At 39.6% G+C, this 22,381-nt stretch overlaps 1 long non-coding RNA gene and 1 other non-coding gene across 2 annotated transcripts in view; one reads left to right on the top strand and one right to left on the bottom strand.

The window, feature by feature from the left end:
• LOC138424259 (uncharacterized) overlaps positions 1 to 20,187 on the bottom strand; it is a 36,788-nt gene extending 16,601 nt beyond the window's left edge. Inside the window, exons 1-2 of the long non-coding RNA XR_011250714.1 lie at positions 20,070 to 20,187; positions 4,696 to 4,957 (exon numbers count right to left, since the gene is read on the bottom strand). This is a non-coding gene — a long non-coding RNA (uncharacterized lncRNA). The remainder of the gene's footprint in view (positions 1 to 4,695; positions 4,958 to 20,069) is intronic.
• On the top strand, positions 6,335 to 6,406 carry TRNAS-GGA (transfer RNA serine (anticodon GGA)). Its single transcript has one exon. It is a non-coding gene; the product is annotated as a tRNA-Ser (tRNA).
• Positions 20,188 to 22,381: the final 2,194 nt, after the last annotated feature.

Below are 22,381 nucleotides of genomic sequence, written 5' to 3' on the forward strand. Positions count from 1 at the left end.
CCTCTCGGTCACATCAGAATCTGTGAGCACAGGGAGCTGGGCAGTGGCAGCGGCAGGACCTATGACCCCGGTTCCCCCAGCTGTGGCAGCACTCTTGACTCCAGTCCCCCCACCCCTGCCACCGCTGGCAGTACCCTCACACCCCACAGCCCCAGGTGTGGTAGAGGTGCTAGTAACCCTGGCTCTTCCCCCACTCCGCCCTTCTCCTTGCCATGGCATCAGTGCCTGAAATCTAGATGACCCTGGGTGCAGTGGGAGCGTCTGCCCTCCTGGTATTCTGAATGGCAACTCCACATTGGCAGCATCAAGGCACCAGTGACCCGTCGCCCTCAGAGGCACAGGCAGTGCCAAGGAGGGCCCCAGCGACACCTTTGAAAGAGGCAGTGGAGGGTGGAAAAGTGTCCATTCTCTAATGTAGCCCGAGGCTGCCCTGATAAGAGAGAAACCAAAACCTCGTGTTATAATGCCACCTGCTGAAAAACCAAAGAAAGGCTTTAATCGCTAACCAGTTGAGCTGTTAAAATCAAAATTTAAAAAGCTTTCTCTAACTAAGACAGGTGCTTGCTGCTTCAAATATAGCACTGGAAAAACTAATCAAGCACTATGAAAAACCATGGTAACTCGATATCACAAAAGGAAACTGACACTTCTTCAGAAATCAAACTTAAAATCATGGAATACTACAGTCTGACTGAAAGAAAATTCAAAATAACAATAACGAAGAAACTCAGTGAGTTAAAAGAAAACTAAGAAAGGCAGTTCAGCTCAGTGAGCTCAGGAGTAAAGTTAATGAACAGAGTGAACTCTAAAAATGAAACAAAGAGTTTCTAGAGCTGAAGAACCCAATAAATGAGAGGAATAATGCATTAGAAAGCATTGGGAACAGAATAAACCATATAGAAGACAATTGGTGAGCTTAAAGATATAAATATAGAAATCATTCAGGTAGAAGAGGAGAGAAAACTGATTTTCAAAACTGAAGAAATTCTATGAGAACTTTCCCACTCCATTATGAAAGGCAAGATAAGGATAATTGGGAATCCCAGAAGGAGAAATGAGGGAGAAGGGAGCAGAGTTTATTTTAAAAATAACATTTAAAGACTCCCCAAATCCAGGAGAGGAATTAGATATCAAAGTCCATGAAGCTAGAGACTATCTAATTTCCTGAATGCAAAACAAAACCTCCTCCAAGACATACTATATTCATGCTATTAAAAGTCATCAATAAAGACCTTTCGGCTATGGGGCAGGAGGTGCGGAAAAGAGCAGGAACCTATGAAGGAACCCCATTTAGCCATTAGCAGATTTCTCAGCAGAGACTCTACATGCCAGGAGAGAGTGGGATGACATATCTAAATATTGAAAGATAAAAACTGTCAGCTAAGAATATCCAGCAGTTAATCTTCAGATACGAAGGAGAAATAAAGGCTCTCTCAGACAAACAAAAGCTAGGTAATTTCATCACTAGACCTGCTTTACAAGAAATGTTGAAAGGAGCTCTTGTACCTGAAATGAAAAGGTAAAAGTACACAAAACTATGAGTAAGGTGTTAAGTAGACAGAATAAGGAAATTGCAACTCTATATCAGAGGAAATTGTTACACACATAATTACAGTATAAAAGATAAAGGAAGAGGGGCAGTAAAAATAAATACTTTGGTAACGAACTCACAATAGTAAAAAAAAAAAAAGGATAATTTGAGACAACAGGAACTTAAGTGGGGAAGAGTTAGAAAAACAGAACTCAGTTACTAAATGGAGATATGATGCGATCTTCAGGAAAAGGACTATTTTATTTGTGAGATGTTTTGTACAAAACTCATGGTAACCATAAAACATGAATCTAGAGCAGAGATACAAACGTGAAAAGAGGAAACGGAGAAAAATATCAGAGAAAACCACCAAACTAGAAAAAGCATACAGGAACACAAGGAACAAGAAACAACGGAATTATAGAGCAACCAGAAAACAAAGGACAAAATGACAGAACTAAGTTCTCATTTACCGACGGTCACTGTAAATATGAATTGACTGAATTAACCAATCAAAAGGCACAGAGTGGCTGGATGGATTAAAAGCAAGACTCATCATTATGCTGCCTCTAGGAGACTCATCTCATGTCTACAGATAAACATGAGAGCATCAAAATATATAAAGCAATTATTAGAGTTGACTGGCTCATTGGAAAAACTCTGATGCTGGGAGGGATTGGGGGCAGGAGGAGAAGGGGATGACCGAGGATGAGATGGCTGGATGGCATCACGGACTCGATGGACGTGAGCCTGAGTCAACTCCGGGAGATGGTGATGAACAGGGAGGCCTGGCGTGCTTCGATTCATGGGGTCGCAAAGAGTCGGACACAACTGAGCGACTGAACTGAACTGAACTGAACTGAACTGAAAGGGAGAAATTGAGAGCAACACAATCATCAAGAAGAATTTAACACCCCAGTTCTACCAATGGATAGATCATCCAGACAGAAAGTCAACAAGGAAACAGTGGCTTTAAATGAGATATATTCTCAGTATACCAGATGAACTTAATAGATTTACACAGAATATTTCATGGAGCAAAAGGACAGTCTCTTCAATAAATGGTGTTGGAAAAACTGGACATCACATGCAAAAGAACAAAACGAGACCCCAGTCAGGTAATACACAAAAATTAACTCAACATGGATTAAAAACTTCAAAGTAAAACATGAAACCACAAAACTCCTAGAGGAAACCATAGAATATGCTCATGTTGGTCTTAGCAATATCTTCCTGGATATTTCTCCTTAGGCAAGGGAAATAAAATAAAAAATAAACAAAAGGAACTACTTTAAAATAAAAAGCTTCTGCACAGCAAAGAAAGATATCAACAAAACAAAAAAAAACAACCTACCAAATGGAAGATTTTTCCAAATCTTATATCTGATAAGGTGTTGATATCCAAAATATACAAAGAACTCAACTCAGTAGCAAACAACAAAAAATATACAGAGGATCTGATTAGCCATTTTTCCAAACAAGACAACAGGCACATGGAAAGATGTTCATCATCACTAATTATTAGGGAAACAAAAATCAAAACCACAATGAGATATTTCTTCACACCCATTGGAATGGCGATAATGAAAAAATCAAGAAATAACAAGCGTCAGCAAAGATGTGGAGAGAAGCATGCCTGCATACACTGTTGGTGGGAATGTAAATTGGTGAAGCCACTATGGAAAACACTATGGAGATTTCTCAAAAAATTAATACAATTACCATATGACCCAGGTAGTCCACTTTTGGGGATGCATTCAAATAATAAGAGAACACTAACTTGAAAAGATATATGCATTCCTATGTTCATCACAGCATTGTTTACAATAATCAAAATATGGAAACAACCTAAGTGTCAATCCACAGTTGAATGGATAGGGAAGATGTTATAGATGATAGATGTACACACACACACACAAATGGAATGCTCAGTTCAGTTGCCCAGTCATGTCCGACTCTTTGCGACCCCATAAACTGCAGCACGCCAGCCTTCCCTGTCCATCACCAACTCCTGGAGCTTGCTCAAACTCTTGTCCATCAAGTTGTGGATGCCATCCAACCATCTCATCCTCTGTCGTCCCCTTCTCCTCCTGCATTCAATCTTTCCCAGCATCAGGGTCTTTTCCAATGAGTCATTTCCTCACATCAGGTGGCCAAAGCTGAAGCGTCAGCATCATTCCTTCCAATGAGTATTCAGGACTGATTTCCTTTAGGACTGACTTGTTTGATCTTGCTACTTAGCCGTAATAAAGATAAAACCCTGCCTTTTCTAGCAATGTGGATGAACCTTGAGGGTATTGTGATAAAGTCAGATGGAGAAAGACAAACAGTATAATTCATTCATATGTGGATTATAAAAATAAATAAATGAACAAATAAAACAAAAATAAGTACATAGACACAGAGAAAATATAGTGGTTACCAGAGAGGAAGGGGTAGGATGCTGCTGCTGCTGCTATTAAAAATCCACCTGCCAATGCAGGGGACATGGATTTGATCCCTGGTTCGGGAAGATCCCACATGCCATGGGGCAACTAAACCAGGTACCCAAACAGTGTACAACAAACCCTGTGTTGTGCAACAAGAGAAGCCACTGCAATGAGAACCCATGTACCACAGCTAGAGAGCAGTCCCCACTCACCACATCTAGAGAAAGCCCACGCACTACAACAAGACCCAGTGCAGCCAAAAATTAATTAAATTTACAAAATTAAATATATTGAATGTCAGAGCTTTAAAAAAAATGTCTGTCTTGATCCCGATCTCAACCTCTTTGTTTCTCAGTGCTTCATTATACATACTTTATATATCATAGCACCTACAAATTTCATGCTCTTTGTCCCTTCCACTGGTCTCCCAGGGTATGTAATTTATGTGTCTTTGTATCTCCATCCCACTTGACATATAGTCTGGCAGTGACAGACCCTCAATAAATTTTTATTGAATTCTTAAATTTATTTTTGAACACATATTTAACCACCATGTAAAATTTTCAATGTCTATGAAAGGAATAGGTTGAACTGCATTGTCTCTAAATCTTAATCCCTTTGAGATATCTAAAATCCTGATTTTTTTCTTCTTGCATCACACAAAAATATTTACATCAACCCAGAAATAATGCATTAGTTTTGTGTATCCAAAACTTTAATATGTATGCTACTTACCTGGGGGTCTTCTTAAAATGCAAATTAAAATTTGGTAGGTCAGGGGTGAGGTTGAGATCCTGTATTTTTCATAAGCTCCCAGGTCATGTTGGCAGATCTGGTGAGTAGCACAATTTTAGGACACAGACACTGATTGTAGCCCTCAGTGGTGTGTCCACATCATACATTAGAAGGCAGATTAGGTTCTCCTCAGCACTAGACTGTCTGGGTTCAGATCCTTGAGAGGAGTTATCTTAACCCATTTACACTTCAACTTCCTCATCTGTAACAGAGAGAAAATGATAGAGTTCTCGTGAAATTAATGAGATAATTCATGCAATTCTTATCATGGTGTTTCCCACATATTAAACACAATGTATGCGAACTCTACAGTTTCACTCCTTGTCAGTTTGCTTGTTTCAGCAGTGATCAGTTTACAGGCTCAGGAGCCTTAATTTTATCTTGAAAATGGTAGAGGAAAAATATTCTCCTTTACTTCCATTGAGAAAGTAAATATATCAACATACCAAGACAGGACCAGAAGAGAGAAGAAAATTTAACTTGTCATTTTCCAATATCATTCCCTGCCCTTTTACTCCATTACTGCCCCATTGCAACGTTTTACCATTTCAGAAAAGATAAAATTCAGGGATTAAGATCCATGATATAAAGAAATTCTGGCCAGAATATATGAACTGATACTCCGTATAGCATAAATATCAGCACACACACTTACACACACACACACACACACAGGAAGACATTTTTCTGTTCATAATAAGATGCATATCTCATTTTCTAAAAAAAAAAAGCATAGGGCTCGGTCTTAGAGAAGGAGGAAAAGAAGAATCAGCAGGACAAAAGTAAAGAGCAACAGAAAAGCAGAAAATGACATTACTAGTAGCCTTGTGTCAACCTTAAAAGGGAAATGAGAAAAGGAAGAAAGAGCTTCAGAACAATAAATTATTGAGTCCTTCCTATGTGCCAAGGGCTTCAGGTATATCTGAGTTTTAAACATCCAGTAACATTCTCTGTGGAAGGTGTTATGAGCCTCGTTTTAGACATGAGGGACTCGGGTTACGAGGGTTAACCCTGCCAGACCTGCGTTTGGCAGAGCTGGGGTGTGAATCTACTGCTAGTGCACGCTCTACAACTCTGGTCAGTCTTACCTCCTGAAACAAAAGGAATAATCTTCAGATCTGAGCTTCTGAAGTTTAAGTCCAGTTTAAGGTCTTATAGGAAATCACAGGGCTTCCCTGATGGCTCAATGGTAAAGAATACACCTGGCTAAGCAGGAGACATGGGTTCAATCCCTGGTTCAGGAGAATCCCATGGAGAAGGAAATGGCAACCCACTCCAGCATTCTTGCCTGGGAAATCCCATGGACAGAGGCGCCTGGTAGGCTACAGTCTGTGGAGCTGCAAAGGAGTTAGACATGATCTAGCAACTAAACAACAAACAATGACAGCAATAAATCACAAGCCAGGGCAACATGAAGTAGGAGTAAATATGTAAAACAGCTGAAAATGCGGCAAAGATACATTCCATCCTTTAGTAGTTTTACTGAAAGAGTAAATCCTGGGTCCCAAACAAGTTATTCAGGCTTGTTACCAGTCCTATCAGCTCAGTTTACATTTTCCCCGGATTACAGACAGGTGCTTCCCTGGTGGCTCAGAGGTCAAAGCGTCTGCCTGGAATGCGGGAGACCCAGGTTCGATCCCTGGGTCGGGAAGATCCCCTGGAGAAGGAAATGGCAACCCACTCCACTACTCTTGCCTGGAGAATCCCATGGAGGGAGGAGCCTGGTAGGCTACAGTCCATGGGGTCACAAAGAGTTGGACACGACTGAGCGACTTACCTTTACAGACAGGGGCAACAGGGTAAGCACTGTTCTGTCTTTTGCTTCAAGGTGTAACTGGAGAAGATTGTCTGCCCTGCTGAGTGGTGCAAAGTATGAGACTCACCAGTAACTTGGGTTCTGCTCCTATTGAAACTGAGCTGTTTGGTTGCCAGCACTGTTTGATTAGTGTAAATTCCACTAGGCCTCTGAGTCCTTGTTAAGTGAAGGAGGACAACCCAGTTGGGAAGATGAATTGAAGTTCTTGAAACTGAAGGACGGTTGATTTAAAACATTCAAGAGTTTCAGTTCAGTTCAGTTCAGTTCAGTTCAATCACTCAGTCGTGTCCGACTCTTTGCGACCCCATGAATTACAGCACGCCAGGCCTCCCTGTTCATCACCATCTCCCGGAGTTCACTCAGACTCACATTCATAGAGTCCGTGATGCCATCCAGCCATCTCATCCTCTGTCGTCCCCTCCTCCTGCCCCCAATCCCTCCCAGCATCAGAGTCTTTTCGAATGAGTCAACTCTTCACATGAGGTGGCCAAAGTACTGGAGTTTCAGCTTTAGCATCGCTCCTTCCAAAGAACACCCAGGACTGATCTCCTTTAGAATGGACTGGTTGGATCTCCTTGCAATCCAAGGGACTCTCAAGGGTCTTCTCCAACACCACAGTTCAAAAGCATCAATTCTTTGGTGCTCAGCTTTCTTCACAGTCCAACTCTCACATCCATACATAACCACTGGAAAAACCATAGCCTTGACTAGACAGACCTTTGTTGGCAAAGTAATCTTTGCTTTTGAATATACTATCTAGGTTGGTCATAACTTTCCTTCCAAGGAGTAAGCGTCTTTTAATTTCATGGCTGCAATAACCATCTGCAGTGATTTTGGAGCCCCCTCCCCCACAAAAAAAGTCTGACACTGTTTCCACTGTTTTCCCATCTATTTCCCATGAAGTGATGGGACCAGATGCCATGATCTTTGTTTTCTGAATGTTGAGCTTTAAGCCAACTTTTTCACTCTCCTCTTTCAGTTTCATCAAGAGGCTTTTTAGTTCCTCTTCACTTTCTGCCATAAGCGAGGTATTATCTGCATATCTGAGGTTATTGATATGTCTCCCGGCAATCTTGATTCCAGCTTGTGCTTCCTCCAGCCCAGCGTTTCTCATGATGTACTCCGCATATAAGTTAAATAAGCAGGGTGACAATATACAGCCTTGACATACTCCTTTTCCTATTTGGAACCAGTCTGTTGTTCCATGTCCAGTTCTAACTGTTGCTTCCTGACCTGTATATAGGTTTCTCAAGAGGCAGGTCAGGTGGTCTGGTATTCCCACCTCTTTCAGAATTTTCCACAGTTTATTGTGATCCACACAGTCCAAGGCTTTGGCATAGTCAATGAAGCAGAAATAGATGTTTTTCTGGAACTCTCTTGCTTTTTCGATGATCCAGTGGATGTTGGCAATTTGGTCTCTGGTTCCTCTGCCTTTTCTAAAACCAGCTTGAACATCAGGAAGTTCACGGTTCATGTATTGCTGAAGCCTGCCTTGGAGAATTTTGAGCATTACTTTACTAGCGTGTTAGATGAGTGCAGTTGTGCCGTAGTTTGAGCATTCTTTGGCATTGCTTTTCTTTGGGATTGGAATGAAAACTGACCTTTTCCAGTCCTGTGGCCACTGCTGAGTTTTCCAAATTTGCTGACATATTGAGACATACTCTGGGACAAGGTCCTTTAAATATCCTGATTATATCCATTTGCTGATTATATTACCCACTTTTAATGCTGAATCTAACATGTTCTTTTTGGTTTTAACTACACTAAAAAAAAGACAGCCTTAGTTAAGGTTTTCAGAGTTTATTTCTCATACTTAGAAAAGTCCAATGATCTCTTATGCAGTTCCTGGGTTAGAATAAAGGCACTAATAATGATACTGTTAAGGGGATCTAACAACTTGACAACACTTCATCATTTGGGGTTCTCCTAAATAGAAAACTATTCAAAATCTTTTCACTTTAACTTGTTCTCCACAGAATATATGGATAAAAGGAAAGTAAGTTAGTCATATTTTATAATAATTAGTACGTCAAGAAATGCAACTTGCTATAAAGAAGTACTTGAAATGGAAAATGACTGCCAATTCAAGGGTTTCTTTTAATAATATATTCTAGGGATAAAGTATTGTAATAAATAGAGGATTATTGCTTATTATTATTATATAGAGAACAAATATATTCAAAGAATTACAATTTTCTGGAAACTGAAGTGACTTGAATATATAATTTAATCTTTCTTTGATAAGTCAGAGGGTATTCAAAAATCTTACACATTTTCAGGGTCACAATAATAAACACAAATTAGCACAACTTAATCTGCTATTGCTAAAACACAAATGTCTTTATTAAGAGAAATGCCAGGTTGATAGAATGGCCAATAAACCATAATTTACTGCAACACATAATATTTTGGAAGATGTATCCACTCTTTGAGTTTTCATTTAAAACATGTTATTAAGAAACAATTATTTTAGTGGTCACAAACCTGCCTACTCCAGAGAGATACAAAAGCAATTTGTATATGATTTCTTGCCCCATGCATGTTGTCATTACAAAAGGGGGATTTGGCATGACAAATATATTCCTTAATAAAATCCCATGTCACATGAAGAGCCAAATAAATGAAGAGCCAAGTTTCAAATACACAAATGAAAATCTAAGAGATTTAACACTTTCCCATAAATCAATTCTCAGCCCTAGTAAAGGAAACTTCCCATTCAACTTACAATTTGTAAGAAATAGACAAATTTTTCTATATAAACTGGAAACAAAAGAAAGGTATATTTTAAAAATTATTTGAAGTTATGATTCTTGAGTGAAATGTATTCTTGCAATATTATAAAAGAAATCTCAACTTTCTCATTTAGAGGATTTGGAAGACTTGTCTGGTAACTAATATTGATATATTGACTATAAAATGCAGCTGTTCTGTAAATGGACTGCATTAATGCAATCAGTAGCATTCATTGAATGCATTAAAAATCCACCAAACTTTAAAGTGAAATATTGACTGGAACTTGCACTTCCATTATGTTCATTAAAAAATCAGGCATAGTTCATTAAAAAAACAGACATTTCAGTCATGGAGAGATTTCTAAAATGTTAAATTCTTTTTTTTTTTACATTTAAAATTAAAAAATATATACATTTATTTATTTTAACTGGAGGTTAATTACTTTACAATATTGTATTGGTTTTGCCATACATCAACATTAAATTCTTTTATAATGAAAAATACTTGGGTGGGAAGTTGTTTTGAGGGTAAAGAATAATAAAAACATTCTACACATCAGATGTATCAGGGAAAAACTCTTGAAAAACCACAATGTCTTAATTATGGAACAATGATGACAAAAATGGGAATTGCCACATAATCATGGAAGGACTTCAAGAAACCAGTTACCTGGGAAGTATACCTGGGTTCTATAACTGTTCTCTCAGCAAAGTCTTCACAATTACCACAAATGTGTAGTAATCTCTATCATCATGTATGCTGCTTATTTCTATCTTTGCTTCCTGAAGCCAATCTTCACAATATATATTTTACAAAGTATGTTTATAATCTCAGAAATCATCTTCTGAGAAGAATATATAATGTTTACATAACAACTTAAAAAGATGTACTAGTAAATCAAAAGTTAAAAATAAAACATATTAATATTAACATTTTTCTTTTCTTCCCTAGTCTTAGTTTTATTTTTGAACAAGCAATTCATTTACATAGTACAAGATTTAGAAGTTAATAATATTTTACAAACTTCTATGTACTGTTGAGATGTAACTATGCCCCAAGCAAGTCCTAAAAATAGTAAACTTTCACTAATACCATGTCTTACTTTTCTTCCACATCCTGTTATACTATTTTAGCCCCCTAGTTTAAATTCTGCATCTGTATCTTTAGTATTTTTGAGGCATTGCTTTAGCCAATATGCAGAATTTCATTATGACATGCTTTATAAACTATGCAGCATTTAAATTTCTGTTTACAAACTTTATGTTATGTCATCATTCTAATGTGGTACCCTTTCCAGGAACTAAAATGATTATCAAAATAAATTGCTCCTCCATCCATCTCATTTGTGGCTAGAAGCCACCAGGATGGACAATACAGGTCTATCATGGCTGCTGATTTGTTTGGTATGTGGCTTATGATGGCTTGAAAAGTTAGTTACTTTCCATGAGTAGCTGACTAGACTCTATATTGTCAGTTCCTATGGTATTGGAATAGCCAATGTCAGTGTTTGCCTAGGAGAACAAGCATTCTGGACTGGGGCACAAACAACCCAATAGGAAAAAAAAATCATGTACAGAGGTTATTGTAATATACTGTTATAAGGGTTAAAATAGTAATAGAAATGGGAAAACTATGCTGGTCCGATCCATAGTTCTCTATTGCTCTCCTATATCTCTCAGACCTGCTACCATCTACTTTACATTGCACTCAAGGAATAAAACAGTTCAGTTCAGTTCAGTTCAGTCGCTCAGTCATGTCCAACTCTTTGCAACCCCATGGACTGCAGTACGCCAGGCCTCTCTGTACATTGCCTACTCCAGAGCTTACTCAAACTCATGTCCATTGAGTCGGTGATGCCATCCAACCATCTCACCCTCTGTCGTCCCCTTCTCTTCCCGCCTTCAATCTTTCCCAGCATCAGGGTCTTTTCAAAGGAGTCAGCTCTTCGTATCAGATGGCCAAAGTATTGGAGTTTCAACTTCAGCATCAGTCTTTCCAATGAATATTCAAGACTGATTTCCTTTTGGATAGACTTCTTGGATCTCCTTGCAGTCCAGGGGACTCTAAATAGTCTTCTCCAACACCACAGTTCAAAAGCATCAATTCTTTGGTGCTCAGCTTTCTTTATAGTCCAACTCTCACATCCACACATGGCTACTGAAAAAACCATAGCCTTGACTAGATGGACCTTTGTTGGCAAAGTAATTGTCTGCTTTTTAATATGCTGTCTGCTGCTGCTGCTAAGTTGCTTCAGTGGTGTCCGACTCTGTGCGACCCCATAGATGGCAGCCCAGGAGGCTCCCTCATCCCTGGGATTCTCCAGGCAAGAACACTGGAGTGGGTTGCCATTTCCTTCTCCAATGCAGGAAAGTGAAAAATGAGAGTGAAGTTGCTTAGTCGTGTCTGACTCTTAGCGACCCATGGACTGCAGCCTAGGTTGGTCATAACTTTTCTTCCAAGGAGTAAGTGTCTTTTAATTTCATGGCTGCCGTGATCTTGGAGCCCCCCAAAATAAAATCTGCTACTGTTTCCACTGTTTCCCCAACTATTTGCCATGAAGTGATGGGACCGGATGCCATGATCTTAGTTTTATGAATGTGAGCTTTAAGCCAACGTTTTCACTCTTCTCTTTCACTTTCATCAAGGGGCTCTTTAGTTCTTCTTCACTTTTAGTTCTTCTTCACTTCACAAGAAATAAAATAAGGTGGTAGCCAGATAAATTTTTAATAATTATTATTAATAATATAACACAATTAATAATATGTGATAATATAATTATTAATAATTCTACATGTGATATGTAAGGTGGAAATGTACTCAGGAGCTCATAACTGAGGAAAACTCACTTAGTATGCCAATGAAATTTAGAAGACCTGAAAGGAATGTAGGACAAAAGGAAATCTGGGAAAAGAGAAGAATGTTCTAGGCAAATATACGCTGCCATGTGTAAAATAGATAGCTAGTGGGAGCTGCTGTATAGCCCAGGGAGCTAAATTCAGTGCCCTGTGATGACTAGGGTGGGATGGCAGGGGCAGGGTCGGGGAGGGAGACTGAAGAGGCAGCGCATATATGTCTGCTAGCCGTTGATTCACACTGTTGGAAGCAGAAAGCAACACAACATTGTAAAGCAATTATATACTCCAATTAAAAAAAAAAAACAAGGTGGAATAAAAAGAACAGCCTATGCAAAGGCCCTCAGGCAAGAAGAAATGAAGAAAGGACCCTGAGAAGCTATCTAGGAGCGTAAGGCCCAGGATGTCCTCAGCCCGATACATAAAGCTTCATTTAGAACCTGAATGAAGTGAAATGCAGTGAAAATGTACCATGTGCCTATCAGAAAATCTGGCCACAGAGTTTGGGGCTGAGGTTTGACCAAGTCTCTCGATCTGGTCTTAATGAGTTGTGGGCCAGGGCGGGGGGGGGCAGGCGGGTCATATTCTTTGCAATCCCATAATCTTTGGGAGATGTGATCTAAAAGCTTCAGCATTCTCTCCCTGAAAATAGGGTTTTATGAGCTGTCATCTGAGGGAGAGTTAGATCAGTCCCACTTCATTCATGTTTTAGAAGTCAGAGGTACTAGAGCATCTTATTTAATCATGAGTTGTTCCTCAATTAATTGTGTTGATATTAAAATTTAAAAAAAAACTGAAGGAGAGCTACCTTCTAAATAGGAACAGGAAGCCTAAGAATAGAGAGAAAGACAAATAATGCAGCTATATCAAAGTCCTAAGTTGTCCCAAACTTCCAATTAATTAAATGTGACAGAAAAAGTCATGGCAATGCTGCTACAGTTATTTATTTTTAATTTATGTCTCCTACACTCTCCAAATCAATTGGAGAATCTCTAACAGCTGCACTGGTGTGATCACAGCAGAAAGCAGTTTCTATTTCTGAGTTCTGCTTCCTATTATTCAGACACGCTTCAGAATTCTTCTCCACAATTTCAATCTTGTTTGCTGCCCTGTTACTTAGCTAACATTACATGATTGTAATTGAGTATGGCTGTATCTCAGAGGGGAAGGACACCAATTTTGTAAAGCAAACTTCATACCACCATGGCTCAAGATTGGGAGGGAGGCCCACAAGGGAGGGAATATATATATCCTCACAGCTGATTCATGTTGATATACTGCAGAAACCAGCACAACACAGTAAAGCAATTATCTCCTAATTAAAAATTTTAAAAATTTAAAAAAGATTGGTAGTTGTTTTGCTGGCTGATCTAAAATTTCCACAGATGTTGGAAACTAAATTATTATGGAATCCAAGTCCCAATTAAAATGCTCTATTTATCATGCTGGATCAATAAGATGAAGTAAGTTAAAACTGGTTTCCCAATGCAATGAATCAATGAAATAGTTTGAGGTTATATATTCAATTTCTTGTTCAGTTGTATTGTGAATTTATCCAGTGATTGCATAAGCACTCAATTAGCCTACTATTCTGGGTCCAGAATTCCTGGGACACTCTCCAACACATTTTTCTCCCCCATCAAGATAGTTTATTACTAGGAGGTTACATAATCTAACAGTTTCAATGATTACTGAAACTCATTTCTTTTTTATGGAATTAAAAATACAAAAATATTTAAATTTTTTAAAAACTTTTTTTTTCTCTAAATAGGTCAGCACCAGTCACAACTCCAGTACTGTAAACAATAACAATAGTGCCAGACAAACCTATATGGCATGGGATTCAAGAGCCTGCTGCTGAAAAGCCTTTTTCTCATTCTTCTTTGCCAATGGGATCCCATTTTGGGGAGCTGGGTGGGGCTTGATAATGAGCCTATCAGTACATCTACTTAGACTCCCTTGCATCTAGGGGGAGACTGTGGCAGGCTTCTGGACAATAAAATATAGGCTCAAATTCTTGGTGTGGTTTCTGAGAAAGCTACTGTTTTTTTAAATGTTAAAAGGGAAAAAAAAGGGAAAGATAGGGGTATGGGGAGGGAAGGAGGGAGAAGGAACAAGAATGATACAGAAGGAAGGAAGGAAGGAAGGAAAGAAAGAGAGAGAGATAAAGAGTGAGAGAGAATAGACTTTCTCATCCTGCCTGAAGCCCAGAAGTGGAGGCTGGCTATGAAGCAGCCCTTCTGTAACCTTGAGAAAAGACCTCCTGTTACTGACGATTGAAACAAGGCAGATCTGTGTCCTTGATGATTTCTTTTGAGCAGAGCTGTGCATCAGTTCTGAACTGCCTTCTCCCAAATTTCCTATTATCTGAGAAAAAAAGTAACCCCTTTAATTGTCAGGGAAGAGTGGCCAGGACTTGTGACGTGGCTGAAAGAAATCCTAACTGATAAAACACCCCTCTACACGTCTGGTATGGTTGGGTCATATCAGTCCGGGAAGCATCATTTATTTGTATCCTGTAAAACCACATGGAGAAGGCAATGGCAACCCACTCCAGTACTCTTGCCTGGAAAGTCCCATGGACGGAGGAGCCTGGTGGGCTGCAGTCCATGGGGTCACGAAGAGTTGCACACGACTGAGCGACGTCACTTTCACTTTTCACTTTCATGCATTGGAGAAGGAAATGGCAACCCACTCCAGTGTTCTTGCCTGGAGAATCCCAGGGATGGCAGAGCCTGGTGGGCTGCCATCTATGGGGTCGCACAGAGTCGGACACGACTGAAGCGACTTAGCAGCAGCAGCAGCAGCAGTACAACCACATGGCCCTATAGCTGTCAGATGCTAGGCATGTTCTGAGGACTCAAAGATTAGTGAAATATGGATTCTGCCTTTCAGAAGCTTATAACCTACTGAGAAAAATTTGTAAACAGATAGTTACAACATACTGTTATCTGTGAAGTCAAGGTCTTGGAAAGGATGTTCCCTAGAACAGCACTCAAGTTAAAAAATGGTCTGTCATTATATGAGTTTAGGAAGCATATACTACGTCTTTGTGATACACTCTGGCATATTAAAGTTTCCGAGGAGTCCTGCAAATACCCTGTAAGGCGATTTAACTCTACTTGACCTACTGTTTCTTAAAACTATTTAATAATAAAAGCCCCCTTTTCCCCTAAGCAGTACTTCCGAATATTCTGCAGACTAGTGTTAGAACACACACCCGAGGAAATGTTGTACCAAGTGATTTAATAAAGTTATAACCTTAGTCTTATGGTAAGTTTACTTGTGGAAATAATTCAACCCTATTTAAATTATTCATACATTAGTCCCTTCTTTAAAAAACCATCAGTTGTGGTTTGAATTGTGTTCTCGCATAAGACAGGCTGAAGTCCTAAGCCCTGGTGCCTAGGTGCATGCTAGCTTAGTCGCTCAGTCGTGTCCTACTCTTTGCAACTCTATGGACTGTAGGGTGCCAGGCTCCTCTGTCCTCGGGATTTTCCAGGCAAGAATATTGGACTGGGTTGTCATTCCATCCTCCAAGGGATCTTCATGATCCAGGAATCTAACCTGGGTCTCCTGCATTGCAGGTGGATTCTTTACCGTCTGAGATACCAGTGAAGCCTGGTACCTGGATATGAGAGCTAAATTGGAAATGGGGTCTCTGCAGATGTAATTAAGATATAAGTTAAGATGAGTTCATACTGGATTAGAGTGGGCTCAAAACCCAATCCTTATAAGAAAAACATAGGATACCAGATGCAAGTAAAGCCACGTAAAGACAGAGGCAGAGACAGGAGGGATAGAGCTGCAAACTAAGGAACCACTAGAAGCGAGGAGAGAGTCCTAGAACAGATCCTCCCCAGGCCCCCAAGAAAAACCCAAGCCTGCTGACACCTTGATTTGGACTTATGGCCTCGAGCTCTGTGAAAAAATAAATTTATATTGTTTCAAGCCACCCAATTTGTGGTCCTTTGTTTCCTCAGCCCTAGGAGACTAACACACAATCATACTTCCTATTTGACTTCTATTGATTCTATTTGTTTGAAAAAATTGTCTTGGCATTTTCTACACAGTCTAGCAGCTGGGTTGGAAAAGGGAAGAGCTTGAAGTCCAGAAGAGTTTGAGCCCTGACTCAGCCTATTTTGAACTCTGAATTTAAGCAAGTTACTCAGCTGTTAGGATTCTCAGTTTTCTCAACTATAAAATCAGGATAGAAACTTTCATTCATTCAAGTCATCCATTCCTTTGGCAAGTATTGATGGAACAGAGACTGCTAAGCACTATGTAAGGCACACAGATAGATATTAAATAGCCAGTTACTAAATCTTGCAAAGATAAGGCAGGTGCTAAGGGAGGGCATAGTCTGACCACATAAGCTAATCTTGGAGGTGGTTATGAGGATTCAGTGAGATGTGATTGTGCTTTATAATCTATACTTTAAATATAAACAAAGGTATTATCACAAGTAGAATCAAATGGATTAAGGAGAATGGAATGGGTATCTCTGGTCAAGCTGGTTCCTCCAGTCAAACTGGTAAGTATTAGGGAAAGGAAAAAAAAAATGTGTTGGTGGGCTTTCAGAGGACTGGCAGGAGAAACTGTTGGAGATCATAAGAGGGAGTCGAAGTATATGAGAGATGTGTGAATTCACTCATCATTCATTCAACAAAACAGACCTACTCATGCTCCTCATGGAATTTAGCTAAAGCCCGCCTATCACGTATTATAATTAAGTGAGATATTGATAATTGTCCCCTTTTCTTCCAAAAAAAAAAAGAAATAAAATGGGTGTTTGTGTTGACTCATTAAGTGGTATACATATGGGAAATAACATTAGTATATCAATGACAGGAGGTAAAGTAGTTATTGGTGTTATGTTGGGAAAAGGCATAATAGAACAGAAGAGGATAAACTGTCTCACATCAAACATTTCTGAAGTCATGCCAGTGAATATTTGAAAGTTCAAGTCTCCGGTATCTGCATGATGAAGGTGCAAAGCATCTCCTCAGTAAACCTGTCAGGGATCATCATCTGATTTCTGTTGGAATCAGCCAGCTACTGGAAAGAGTCCTCCCTTGGCATCCAGAACATTTGACTCTAGCACTCTCATAAAGAAAGCAGCCAAGAGTTTTCCATCCAGACACAAGTACTGTCTTATTAAAACTTTATGAAGTGACATGGAGTCATATTTCAGAAACCAGTCATGGAGCTATTCTATATTAAAATTCTCAACACAAAGGCTCATCCTCTATATAAAGATGATATTGGCATGCAGAAAGATTCACAGAGCTGGGGCTCTGGATACATACACTGACCAGCTCAATCGGGCCCAACTCTTAGGCTTTCCAGTTCAAAGATCAATAATTTACCCATCACTTTTCTGTGTACAACGTTTAAAAAAAGACACAAGAACAAATGCTGAAATACTGATAATATGCTTCAGTAAACACACAAAACTTACATTCCTACCTATTTCAAGATGGGTTTGGAGCTGCTTTTTAAAAATATTTTTGATAATAAAAGAGTTAATTCTGCTATTACAAGGCTTCAATTAAGTCAGATTAAGTTCTATAATATATTATAGGTTTCATTAAGAGTATTAAGTATTTAGTATCAGATAGAGAGGAAACGGCAACCCACTCCAGTGTTCTTGCCTGGAGAATCCCAGGGACGGGGGAGCCTGGTGGGCTGCCGTCTATGGGGTTCACAGAGTTGGACACAACTGAAACGACTTAGCATCAGAAAGGTTTTTAATATTATAACAAACAGTTTTTCATGTTAATTCATGGTATAAATTTCTTTTAAAAAGTGCATATTGGATTTCTTCCATCCATTCAAGATTCAAAGAAAAGTAGCCATAGCTCCAAGTCTTGCCAGCAGTAAGTCCAAACAAACTACCTAATCAGCTAAGAGGAAAGTTGTTTCAAGGACTCTGAGAGAATTCTAGCTAACAAGGCTCATATGTCTAATGAGTATCAAAAAATTGTGAGGAAAATATAGCAATAAGAAGAACATTTTAGTTATATTTATCTGAAACTATCTCAGTATTTATTAATTGCCCAGGGGCTTCCCTAGTGGCTCAGATGGCAAAGAATATGCCTGCAATGCAGAAGACCTGGGTTCAATCCATGGGTAGGGAAGATTCCCTGGAGAAGGGAATGGCAACCCACTCCAGGATTCTTGGAGAATTTATACCCTGGAGAATTTCAAGGACACAGAAACCTGGCAGGCTACAGTGCACAGGCTCACAAGTAACACTTTTTTTCAGTTCATATATATGCATGCATGCTTAGTAGGACTATAGCCCACTAAACTCCCCTGTCCATGGAATTTTTCAGGCAAGAATACTGGAGTGGGTTGCCATTTCCTTCTGCAGGGGATCTTCCCAACCCAGGGACTGAACTCAAGTCTCCTGTGACTTTTGCATTGCAATTGGATTCTTAACCTGCTGAGCCATCAGGGAAGCCCCATATAAGTATACATATATTAGCCATTTTTATGGCCCTATGCTACTGTACAAAATGAAGACCGCCTACATGTGTGTAAACAACCCTCCCCTTCCCTCTATGTGTGTGCTCAGTCGTGCTGACTCTTTTCGACCTCGTGGACTGTAGCCTGCCAGGCTCCTCTGTTCATGGAATTCTCCAGGCAAGAATACTGGCATGGGTAGCCATTCCCTTCCCCACAGGGTCTTCTCAATCCAGGGATCAAACCCAGTTCTCCTCCATTGCAGGCATATTCTTTTACAGTCTGAGCCACCAGGGAAGCCCATATGTGTATATATATATTCATATATATATATATATATATACACACACGTGTGTGTGTGTGTGTATTCAGCTAGAAGAAGCAAAATATGATCTTACATTATTGTTTCAAACTCCTAACTTCAGTTATATAATGTTGGCATTGAAAATGTATATCATCTACCTCATTTTTCTTATTTTACAGTCATCTTAGTCATTTCAGGCTGCGGTAACAAACTACCATAAACTAGTGGCTTAAACAACAAACATTTCTCATGGTCCTGGAAACTGGGAAGTCCAAGACCAAGGTACCGGCAGATTCAGCTCTGGTGAAAGCCCACATCTGGCTTGCAGAGGCTGACTTGTCATGCTGTCCTCGCAGGGCAGAGAGGAAAGACTCTGGTGTGCCTTCCCCTTCTCATAAGGGCACTAACACTATCAGATCAGGACCTCAGCCTGATGACCTCAGTGAGCCTCCTCACGGCCCCTCTCTCCAAATACAGTCATGAGGTGGGTCAGGGCCATAACGTATGAATTTGAGGGGATACAAATTTTCAGTTCATAACAACAAGTATGTATCCAAGGGCAGGAAAGGTGAAATTGGTTATTCAAGGTCACAGAAAGTGCAGATGGTTGGAGGTGGGCAAGCCAAAACCCATCATTAGGCTCCTCTAAGTTTCACTCCACAGTGTACTTACTGACAGTCCAAGGGTTTGTGTTTGTTTTTGCTGGGATCTTAGTTCCCTGACCAGGGATTAAATCCATGCCCTCTGCAGTGGAATCACAGACTCTTAACCACTCCACCACCAGGAAAGTCCTCAAGTTTGCTTTTTAACTGAAAATTAGCACATCAACTAACAGTAAATCTCAGCAATTCTTTACTCATCTGTATATGTCCAATAATTATTAAGATATGCTCTTTATTCACTTGATTGCATGATGAGGATTTAGATGATTTTCATCTGCTTTTTTTTCCCTTCATCTGCACTAAAATTCTGCACTCTTCAAGGGTAAATACAACAGAAAATGTATATGAACAAACTAAATTTTGATTTACCTGCTACCACTGATTTTTTTTTCTATCCACTACCCATAGCTGTTTTTGAAAAAGTAAGTAATTTATGAACTCAGTATCATCAATATAATAAATAAAGGCCCAGAGCTGACCTGTTTTGAGGCCCCTCAGCCTGAAACATGTCTTGTCTTTTTACTTTTTCTCCTGAGGCTCAGGCTTTGAAGAGAACAAAGTAGTTCTGGAGTTTCTCTTCTTCCCCGGAGTCATTATCTGAAGAGCAAAGAAAATAAAGCAGAATGTTGCTTCACCAAGGCACTCCTCAATCTTTCATGCCTGTTTAATCTTGTGGTAGTGGTGGCATTGTTCCAGGCTATGGGGAAAATAGGCTCTTACATGAAGTGCTTAAGCAAAGAGTAATTTATTAATACCAACACAGATGATTTCATAGGCGCTAAAAGAAATAAACAAAAAGAAGAAGCCCTTTAGGCAGGCTTGCAACAATAAAGCACTATTCCCTCAAGGGCCACCCTGAGAAACAGCATTCTCTCTCAGGCCCTTATCTCTAAAATGTCACCCTTTCTGCTGCTCTGTCTCAGTACCCCAGTTTATTCCTAAGTAAACTAGCCAATGGACGTCCCAAGTGGCTGGGTGATAAAGAACCCGCCTGCCAATGCAGGAGATGTGGGTTTCATCTCTAGGTCAAGAACATACCCTGGAGAAGGAAATGGTAGCCCACTCCAGTATCCTTGCCTGGAGAATCCCATGGGCAGTTGAGCCTGATGGGCTAGAGTCCATGGTGTTGCAAGGAGTCAGACTCGATTTAGCAACTAAACAACAACAAACTAGCCAGGCTCTGGTCAGTCACAACAGAATATCAGAATCAGAAGTATGTAAAATGGATTACTTACTGCCTCACCTTAAAATGACATAATTGCTCCCTGACAGATTATCAAACTTGAAATTGGTTTAGCTTTTCAGTTTGCAAGACAAATTCAGTATAGAAATGCCCATTTGGTGATTTGTATCTGATCAGTCACCGAGAGGAGAAAGTAAGTCCAGCTGTTTTTTCTCAGATAACAACTATCATTTCCATACAAAATTTTCCTATTTCAGCATATTTTAAGAGGAAATCTTTCTTAAATGCATAAGAAGGCTTCATGACTCTACCAGCAGAGTAAATGTGACATACTTTAATTTGTTGCTATAATCTCAGGGTTTTCCAAGTGGGTCCTGGTCTTCCTTCCGGATTAAAACACTGCTTTGTCAAATAGTAGGACTTCCCTGGTGGCTCAGATGGTGAAGAGTCTGCCTGCTGTGCAGGAGGGCTGGGTTCAATCCCTGGTTTGGGAAGATCCCCTGGAGAAGGTAATGGCAACCCACTCCAGTACTCTTGCCTGGAAAATTCCATGGCCAGAGGAGCCTGGTGGGCTACAGCCCATGGGGGTCACAAAGAGTCGGACATGACTGAGTGACTAACACACTTATCAAAGAGCAACATGGCCTCTCCTAAGTGAACTGGGCAAGGTAGAAAGGACTGTTGCGAGTCCAGGCCAGTGGTTATCAGATCCTTGGCACCAGGACCTTCAACTGACATGATTATTCTCAGACGTTCTGGGAAAGAGTCCTATTTAACTCCTCCAGAGCAAAGACTTGGCATGAGACCACAGCTACACCCAGAGTTACAGATGGGGCTGTCTCGTGATTCTGTGGGAAATTTGCTTCCTTACTTGGCTTATACTGCATAGTATGTCATTTTCTGCCCACAATTTGGTGAAAAGAGAACTTCTCTAAGCTCCTCTTTGAGCATTTGCATGCAATGCAAAAACTAGGCTTCTGAGTGCCAAGTATAAGTGAATAAAGGACAGAGGAATAAGATCATCCATTCTCTAAAAACACCCTGTGTAATACAACCCAAAGAATGCATTCTACCTTCAAGTCTATGGCTAGTTCAGATAAACATAATCATCACCATCCTTGAATTAAATGGATAATTAAAGGTTATAAACAGGCTGTCAAATACCAAAAAATAATTCGAACACAGTCATAGTGATGATTTTTCTATGATTTGGGCAAAGGGAAAATGTCTGAAGAATACAGATAGTCTAAATGATTTAAATATCTATAAGAAATATACTAATTCAAACCTCTTCACCTATTGGATATAGTTTCCTAGAAATAAGTTTTGTTGACAGATGTTGATAAACATTTTAAAGAAAACATTATGGATAAAATAGAGATTTATAAATATTATGGTTCAAATATAATTTATACACTTCCTTTCCCAAGTTTCTGCATTATATACTAGCTTATATTTTCTTTGATTTAATAGTAGCTGTATTTTGCAATACTTTGATCCTCTTCAAAATCTTGGCATAGTTCCCTTTTTCCTAATGGAGCCCATGTTTTAGCATTATTAAGTTTATCCACTGTTTGGCCTCAATTTGTCTTTCCAATTCAGTTTCTA

The sequence above is a fragment of the Ovis canadensis genome, chromosome 1 (assembly GCF_042477335.2).
Source record: "Ovis canadensis isolate MfBH-ARS-UI-01 breed Bighorn chromosome 1, ARS-UI_OviCan_v2, whole genome shotgun sequence".
NCBI lineage: Eukaryota > Metazoa > Chordata > Mammalia > Artiodactyla > Bovidae > Ovis > Ovis canadensis.